The sequence below is a fragment of the Teleopsis dalmanni genome, chromosome 2, assembly GCF_002237135.1.
Source record: "Teleopsis dalmanni isolate 2A chromosome 2, ASM223713v2, whole genome shotgun sequence".
Classification (NCBI taxonomy): Eukaryota; Metazoa; Arthropoda; class Insecta; order Diptera; family Diopsidae; genus Teleopsis; species Teleopsis dalmanni.
In genome coordinates, this window is record NC_051847.1 from 178,279,974 (window position 1) to 178,290,698 (window position 10,725).

The window sequence follows — 10,725 nt, forward strand, 5'->3', positions numbered from 1 at the left end:
TTAGTTTAGATAAATAAAGAAGAATCTATCAACATAGATGATCCTCACTAATATAGAATGTAAGAAGCACCATATTCATAACGACCACTTCCTTTGCGTTTTTGCTTTTCAAAACGAGCAGTTTTAAAAACTAGATCTGAGCACGACAAAATTTAACAACTTCTAAAATTCTAATATGAGTACACTCAGAAAACTATGCTCTAACCAACCTCTATGCTCTAATTCTAATATTGGTACACTCAAAAACCTATGCTCTAACAATGCTCTATGCACTAATTCTAATATGGGTACACTCAAAAAACTATGCTCTAACCATATACTAGTAAAATCAACCTCATCATTTTGTTAGAAAAATTTTAGCTCATGTGATAAACAATATATGAAAACCAATATGTATAGCTGTATGGTTTAGTCAACAGAATCCATCGAGTAAGAATTTTTTGACCTGAGATTTAGTTAAAATCTGTTTAAATCAACCAAATTATTTTTCTGAGTGCACGAACAATTAAAACGGTTTTTTACTGCTAGCCTAGACACTATGAATTTTACTAATAATATTATTATGATCCGTACTGTTCTCCTTAATACTGACACTAGCTGACATTAGCAGGACATAAACTCCACTTCTGTGACAGTCGTCAGTTACTGCAGCGAACGACTGTATTTTAATCGTTATTTGGACATCCGTTCAATTTTCTTTGCTGAAATCAAGCAATCATATATTCATATAATAGATGGTTTTCAAATCACTATATAATTTCAGTATAATTTCCACTAAATACTGCTATATTATTATTTGTATGTTAGAATAAATACTATTTTATGATTCCTTTCTGTCTGCATTAGACATGGCATATAGTATATACCAGTCTTCTATCAATATTTTAGAACTTTAGAATACGGAATACGTATAAAGTTTTATCTGTGGTTATTTAGTAAAATCCATTGTAGTAAATTGAAAAAACCATGCTATATGAATGGTTTTTTTCATCAGCATTTAGAACAAAAACCCATTTGCGCTAGAATAAAATTTGGAAAACCCGCTACACATATAGGTTTTTCTTATTACCGTAGTAAAAAAAATCCCAGGTGTGCTCAACTATAATAATAAAATAATATTATAACAATAATTCAACAAACTATAATAAAAAATGCCGATAGTAGCTATTATAAAAATTGTGTCCCGACGTATACCTCAAATATGATTATGCTATGTTTAAAAATGCAGAGTGAAAATTTGATGACAGTAAAAGAGAAATATCGTAGATTAAAAATCGTATAATAAGTTGCTATTAAACTAGCAGTGTTTTTAAGGAAAGAAAGAAGTTTCTAAAGAAAGAAGTAGATGAATTTTGGTCCTATAAGACCAAAAGATGAGGGCTTAGTGCTCCAGCAGGAGTTAAGAAAGCACAGGACACACAGATACAGCTATAAGTTGTATTTTATTGTAATGTAGAATAAATGGCGCAATCAAGATTAAAGATACCATAGATTGGGGATCTTGTAAAGAAATTTAGAAAATAAAGCTTTAGAATAAGAAACTCTTTACTAAGAGTTTACTCTTTAAAAGACAAAAATAGTGTAGTGTTAATATCATATATATATAAAAAGTGATGGTACAAGTTGTAATAATACATAAAGATACTTTGCCAGACCTCATAATCTTCCTCCTGATATTATTCACTCAGCTTAATTTTCCTTTGATCTAATTAATAATATGTAAGTGCTCCACAATTCTGCGCCTTTTATCTGTAAGAAATCGTTCGAGTTTCTTCTGTAATCCCGCTCTACATTCGTGGTAGTAACCACGCTTGCCACTTGAAAATTTTTTCCTGTACCAAAATTGGTTTAAAAAGGTACCATTTCTGTAAAAAAAGGTCCAAAATTTTTTTCGACCTTTTTATTTTTTCGTTCTGTGTTTTTCATAGTGTTATAAATGAACAAAATATAAAATAGTGCAAAGTTGCATTTATAAAAAAAATTAATTGGAAATATCTACAATAAAGTTGGGTCGTCAAAAATGTACCAATTTTTGAACATGAGTACCAAACGAAAAAAAAAGTACCAATTTTGGTACTAAAGTACCATAAGTGGCAACCGTGGTTGCAACAAGTCTTTGCATAGGGTTTACTCTTAGTCAGTAATTACTAGTCAGCGACAACATCCTCCCTTCCTCTTATTCCACTTATTTACAAATTTGACTAAGTTATATTTGTTGTCTAAATACTAAGCCTTCTGTATTCTTATGTTCACTTTTTCCTTGATAACTGGAATGGGGATTCAGCCTTTGCATTCCTAGAATTGGTTTTAGTAATTTTATGTGATTTTCAAGTGTCACACTGTGGTTTTCAATGCTTTCCCCCTACCGGAAAAAACAATAAGCTGCAATAATGTATATAATATATTTAACATATACACCTTATTTGTCGATTTGTTGTGGTAGATCTAATTTACTGAATATCCACTAGCGGATTGTATTTATACATATGCATATTTACAACTTATATTGTTATTATATTTATTCAGTTTAATTAATTATAAAAATTAATAAATATATATTTATTGACTACTTAAGTTCTTGTTGTTAGATAACTCTGTTTTATGTCTTATATTCACATTCAGATATATGTATATATACTAAGGTTTTCATAAATATGATGGTTGATTGCACATTTCAAACCATATTAACATATCTGGTATATACAACTTCAATAACAAAAAAAAAAAAAATAGAATAAAGAAAAACCTATATGATATCATCCAATCAATAAAAGTTGCAATAAACAAAATTTTTCAATATATTTAATAAATGCAATAATTAATGAAGCATGTAATTAATTAAGATTCTTCACTTTCAATGATCAAGTTCAATGATGATAACTTAATACCGAAGACGAGGTTCTTTGGCAATGTAACTTTCGTCACATAACTTATTATATATCATTTACCTACCAATCGCACCCCGCCAAGTGATTTATGATCGTATGTACCCATATGCGCAATCACATTAATTGTAAATGAACACCACCACTGAACTACGGACGACAGACATATCGTTTTTGTCGTAGACTTGAGATGAGTACACCTCTTGCAACACATCGAAACCGCAAAACCTTGTCTGATAATATTTAGAGAAGCGTATGCTCGTATGAGCGTATGAGCGTATGAGCGTCACCCTCGTTTCTGCCGCCAGTTAAAAATATTTTACAAGCAATTTAATTCAATTTAAATAGAATAATTCTTTGCTGACGATTTGTTATAATTTTTAAATTGGGTCTAGTTTATGCGGTTTTAATGAATCTGACCTTAGTCGTGATCATGAAATCTGCGTCACTTGCAGTATTCAATACAACACTTATTTTAACTTGACTTGGTAGTTTTTTTTTTATTTTTTTTTATTATTTTATATAGCGATAGTGTTATTTTTGTAGATGCAAAGATACTTGGTTTTTAATTGAATTTTGTTTGTTTCCTTGCACTGAATTCAATTATAATTGATTTGATAAAAAAACACAAATCTGTTTATAAGTCAATTTGTGTTTGCATAATATTAGAAAAATCGTTATTAATTAATTTATAATTTCATAATATTTCATAATAAGTGAGGTGTTAACATAATATCTCACATCTATTCTACTCTATTCTATTCTACTCTATTCTATTCTGTTCTATTCTATTTAGAAAAATAAATATGATTAATTACTACTGTAATCATGTCGATGATCAGGCCTTTCTTAGCCGCCTATATTAATTAATATCACATATATATTATATATTAAATACATATATTATTATTAAAAGTAATATTAATAATATGAATCATTTTATGATATACTCATATATTATGTTCTTTACTTAGTGGTATTTGTATGAATTTATCCAATAACTAATTGTACTTACATATAATACATATATTACATATATATTTACATATATATACATATATTAAAAATACTCCATTTACAACTCTTAGCAATTTTAATATTTACTCTCAAGTTTTTAATCCATATTTATATCACTTATTAAACTTTTACGGAAGTCTGTGTTTTGTCAAAATGTCTCATTAACTTTCATACTTTAGCCTATAATTATAATTAGTGATTTACCATTATTTATCACTAATTCAAATGTTTATATACCTACTTATTGTGACAACTATTCAAAGATAGGCTTGAGGCTAAATTAGTTATGCTATAAAAAATCAACAGACCCGTTTTAACGTATTTGAAACAGTACATTCGATTATTAAACGATTGTACATAAACTGATATACATAATATTATAAATACACTACAAAAGTATATACTTAAAGGTATGTACTTAAAGGTTTTCCTCAGATACTTTTAATCATACATTAATTATGATGTAATTTCTGTGAAATTGTTTCTTTGATTTATATTTCATTTCAGGTTTTGATGCTGTTAGCTTGAATTTTGCTATTGTTTATAAAGCGCATATTAATAGAAATATTAGTAACATTTGCCTGGAACTATTTGTCGTTCGTGGTTATACCTTCAAAATTATAAATGATCAGACCAATTGATTAAAGGTTATTATTTTATTTTGGAACAAAAGTTATGAATGTCGCTTCATGAGTCTATGAGTTTTAGGAATCTGAATTAATTATAGATAAATATTTTATTATATTTTGTTAAATTATTAAATTTTGAAAGCAGCTCTATAATACTAATGTTTAATATATACTAATAATAACACAATACTCATTGTCATAGATGCAATCAGAAGAGAAGCAAGCTAATTCGCAATTAGAAACAGAGAGCAGCCACCCTAGATAAACTCCTCTTCAAATATTTTGGCAAGTCAGCGGAAGGTAATATAAATGGCTTACAAAGATCTGGACTTAACCAAGCACGAACAATTGATTAAATAGCTGGTAACAAGAATGTGGTATTAAAGTAGTGGGAACACGGACTCATAGACTTAGCAGTTGAATCAGTCAATTTTTTACGTTTTGTGAAAATATGGTGCTATAACTTTGATCTCAAGACAAAATATACACTAAGATTCTTGGATTTCATTAAAGAAGGTTACAAAACATTTTTTAAAGGAACTGTAAAACTAAAGTTACTGTTCTCGTAAAATTAATATATGCTAATTTAAGTTTATTGGCAATTGAAATTGCCAATGAAATTGTTATTTCATTATATACCAATTATTATAATAAAAACAGACCACTCTGTTTTATAAAACCTATATTGAGCTGATATATCAGTAAGAAGCTGATACTTAAGTTATTTATAATGTAAGGCCCAGATCTTGAGGTCTAAGCCTTGAGAGGGCATTCTCTGAACAATGCTAACGTAAGGTATTCTTAACGAACCCAAGACAAAAGAAGTTTTTAGTACAAGATGTGTGACTAGTGATCGCACCTTTAGTATTCTAAAGTTTTTGCACTATAAAATGACAATAAAACCTATCGAGATTTCACTAGTTGGTCCTGCAAAAAATGTTTACATTAGCTAAAGTCAGCGAAGCTAAGACAAAAGAGGTATTTGTTACAAATTATGTTACCAGTGATCGCACCTATTAGTACACTCAAAAGAAAGTCAAAACACTTTCCACTGATTTCAAGTAAGACCAATTTGGGGTACCAGAAGCCATAGTGATTTTACCATTTGTTGTTTGACTCAGATAAGAAATCACTATTAAATCTTAGATATATTTTAGATTAGGCAATTCCGGGCACAATATATGGAAATTTTTTTTATCCAGTTACTAGAATATAGTTTGAATATATTTAATTTTTTTATGTTTTCCTATTTTATCTGATTCTTTTTCCCGTAGTTGAAAAGCATTAAAAATGTCCACATGCGACTTTAATCCACTGAAAACATCTTTAAGGAATGACTTGAAGAAGATGTATAGCACTCAAACCATCGAGGCCTACTGTACTATAAAGCACAATCCGAAATTTAAAAACTTAAATCATTACATCTTTTGGGGAAGGTGAGAACGTTTGGAGGAGGTATTAAGCTGATAATTGTGCTATTTACAATTATCGTCTTCAAAAAAATTTCGACATGAGGTACTAACAGCAAAGTAAAGACGTTTATAAAATACAGTGCTAAAGACAACATCATATATATATGAATATATATATACTATCATATAATATACCTATTAAAACACAGAATTTTTATTCTGTATTAAGTTATAGCTATGGTGTATCTTTGGTGTAAAAGAATGCATATATCTCAAGCAAAAGAATTGTATGTTATATATAGACTTACATATGAAGAAAGCATTCTACCACTCTACAGAATAAAGGTTGGTTGCATTCGTAACACACTTGAAGCTCTTGACTTTACGTATTAGTTTTTAAATTGAATTATTGAAATATGCGTATACAATTACGATATCTGTATCTACTAAACATATGTATCACAAAAACATGTTCAAAAATTTTTTTGATCTTCATTTCATGTGAGATTCTACAGTTTCAGTACACTTCACTTCGTAACTATAATGCATCACATGTTCAAATTTAAATATCAAACAAAAGTCTCAAATATATCCAAAACATGATTTTCAGCTTTTAAGCACTTATCTTCTATTGACGCAGTCGGAGTCGGTTTTGATGTATTCTGCATAAAATCAAGTTCAAAGTCACATTAATTAACAAAAATTTCATTAATCAACTTGAATGAAAATATGCAAATTCGACAAACGCCCAAACACCCAAATAAATAAAAAATTGGCACCACAGAACTATTTTGGGTAAATCAAGCACCATTTCGGGCTCAGTTTCAGTTGTACGGGTATAGGTACGTAGATACAGAAATAGGTGCACATAGACACAGAGTAGATACTCGAACAGCAGAAGAAGACTTCAGCCCAAGCTAAAGTTGAAGCTGATGGTGAAGCTGAAGCTGAAGCTGAAGCTGAAAAAAATGGTCTGTAAAACTTGAACGATTTGCATAAAATGTTGAATGCGCAACACACGCGACAATACAATAAATAAAAATGCATTTGAATAATTTCAATAAAAATCGCTAAATTATTAACATAAACTTAGTGGATGAGAAGAAAAAAAATGCAATATTTTACTTTGGATTAGTTGAGATTGTTTTTTGAAGCATTCATGATATGTGCGAACTAGTTTCGCGGCGAGCGCTTCTTAGTCAAAATTTTTATGAAATAAATTCACAATTTTAGGTTTAATTAGTGCATGAAATACAAAACTCAAAATCTAAAAGGACAACAAACTTTAGCGAAATCACAAGGTTAACCACATAAATTAGACACTAACGGAGGGGTGACAATAGGGGTGTCATCACAGAATTTTATTGCAATTTAAAGCATTTTTTTTTTTTGCTGCTCTGTAGTTAAGCTAAGCTAAGCTAAGTTAATCTAATGAAAATAAAATCTGAGCAGCGATTATATATTTTTTTTTTTTTTGTTTAATCTTTAATTCATGCTAGTCACTGGTGTATCTTTGTTCTTCGCTGCTGGTGTTTTTATCTCGAAAACACCTCGACATTGAAATTTGTCAGCATTTAAATTGAATTTAATTAATTGAAAAAATTAAGCAAAAAAAAAGGTTAAAACAAATTAATACATATATGAAGAAACGTTTAATTATATTGTTATCTTGTAATTTACTAAATACCTATTATTTACTTTTTTATTATTATTTTTATTATTAATAAAAATATATTTCGACTCTGTTTACTTATATTTTAATTTTTTATCTGCGCTCGGGTTCAACGTACTGTGAAGTTGGCGCAATACAGAGTAGTACTACTCTGTATTGTATCTTCAGTTTATTAAGTTGTACGATAGCACCACATTTATGCATTTTATTTAATAAATTTTATTGTATAAATCTTGTAAATAAAGTTTTCATTATCTCATGTCTTCAAGACTGAAAATTATTGTGGTTTGTAAATACTAGCAGTGCATTACATTGAAAGAGGTCACTTACATCAGCGGAATCGCATATTATTTAATCTCTTTTTAAATTTACTTTTTGAACCCATGGAAAATTTTTAAGAATTATATTTTTGTTAACTATTTAAGTTTAATAAAAATATATTTTATGTAGTATTAATTACATATTTAGAACATATACAATAGTTTATTAATTGTTTGCAATATATGAAAAAAACAAAACTTTGTATAAAAATTTATCTATTAAAAATAAAACTATAATTATTAAGTTGAATTATTATGATTTCATTATAATATAACACAACAAGTGAATTTTTCAATAAACTTTCACAGCAAATTAACAAAACTTCAGCAAAAAGTGCAAACATACATGTCAAGTACGGCTTTGGGTCACTTGGTTAATGAACACTGACTCTGAGCTTCAAATTTGGCGGGGTATGAGTTCAACCCTTAGTACTTGCAGTCTCAAAAAATTATTTACGAATAATTAAATATAAGAATAATTCCAAAACCACTGATAATGGGTATTTGGCAATACCCAAAACATTAGATTAATTCAAAAATTAATTCAATTATTTAAAAAATAGCATAAAAATAAATTTTTGTTAGAAGAATTCCAATAGCAAAGAAAAGACAAGAACCACAATTTAGTTAATATTATTGAAATTTGGCTAACTATACAACACTGTTTCGAGTATTGTCAAGTACTCATCATCAGTGGTCTTTAGAAAATATTCAAATTTTTTTTTAATTATAATAGTTTATAGTCCGTATATAATTTGTTGGGACTGCAAGTGTCAGGCTTAGAACTCGTACCTGTCAAATTAGAAGTTGTTGTTGTAATATAGTTCACCACTGTACGAAACCTCTCTACCAAATATACTACTCTTTATTAAGTAAAATTGTCACTTTAATTAAATTTAAAAAATACACTTACGATTAAGTTTCTTCTTCAACATATTTAGGAGAGTTCTTATTTGAAGAGAACGTTTTGAAAATTAATTCAAAGTTCATATAAAAAGATATAATTAAACAAAAACTAAATATTTTAGAACCATTTGTTTAAACCATTTATTGATTTGACATTTATTTAAAAAAAGCAGATATATCTAGTGCATTATGGATTGCAATACTTTAAGGGCACATCAAACCATTCATTGATTGAACAATTATTTTATTATAAAAAATTTAGTTTGTAGTATTTTAGTTGAGTTTTGAATGTCAATACAATACATCATTTATATATATTCAATAAGACATGTTATAGTTCTGAACAATTCTACATACCAATAAGCTTATCTTCGACGACTTAACTTCATATAACTGGAAATAAGTCAGGTCAGGTTGTACCGCCTATCCAAAGGGATCTACCTAGGCCTCAGTAAACTCAGAGGTTTAAAACCACGTGATATCTTTGGCACCTACATGGGAAGTTCTGGCCAGTATTCTCAAAAAAGGAGGTCATTAGACTACTGAAGAGACGCCGCTTATGTACTGAGAAAAAACAAAGAAGATGAGGTGCACTTTCATCGTCCTCTCCATAACTGAGACAGATATAATTAAAAAGGTATAATACTTGTAAGTAAATCTCTCAGTACCACAGGACTGATATCTACGGAGCATCTTAATGAGAGTATTGTATTTGTTTTTAGTGAAACGTGTCCAATTTGTATACAGATGTCTATATATCGTTGATTCTGATCAGAGTTGATCAGGTTTGTGTTACAACTTCGTTAATTCAGGCCAAATGACACAGAGTATAGTGACTTTTGATGAATGCTATAGTCCTTTAACAATTATTTATTAATTTTTATGGTCATAGATGTGACAATTCTGTTAACATATTCTCTCAATAAAGAATGACCTTATCACTGAAGTATATTTAAATAAAAAAATTATTATCCAAAATTATTATTGGGTTGGAGTACCTACTCTGATAACATTTAATATTATGTTGGCTAAATTCTATAAGGATAAAGACGGGAATCAATTTGTAAATAATGTAAAGTATGTAATAATGAGTCGTAAGAATGTTAGATGGCTAAATGCTAAATGGCTAAATTTAGATTCACTTCGACACTTTTACTAACAGCAATAATATCTTTAACCGATTGTCCATTTCGATAATGTCTAAGCCGTAGCACATTTGTTAAAGAACTAGTTCTACCTATACTGCGATCAAAAAAATGATTATATCAACCACAATCTTTTCTTAGAAATCTTAGTATCATAGGAATATGTGTACTACAGTATCATCGTTTTGGTGTTAACTTTTCACATTGTTAACACTTTCAGTGGTTGTTAAACGATGCAAATGGTGAAATGGGAAACCTTGAACTGAACATATGATGTTTTGGATAGCAGTCATAACTTATGCCACTGAAAAAGAATTGATAAATTAGGGCCACAAAATGAATTATTATTAAATTTATTAATAATTTTAAAAAGCCACTTATTGCTTGAAATGTGATTATTAAGTAATTATACATTAAATTACTTTGCATAAATACTTTTTAAACACCCACAACTTTTTCAATTGCCATATCTTGCAATTTAAGAAAAAAAACAGAAAAAATATATTAATAAATATGTAAAGCTGAAATTATATGAATACAGCTACTGTAATAATATAATTAATAACCATTTTTATTATTGGCTATTTGCATTGAACTTAGTTCTTATCGCATACAATCTTTGGGCTATGATACGTAAATCACAGTTCCTAATGACATATGTACTCCCCGCATATAATATGTTATGTAAATTTCTGATAAAGACACTAGTTCGAGTAATTATTTTTGCACTCTTCGATAA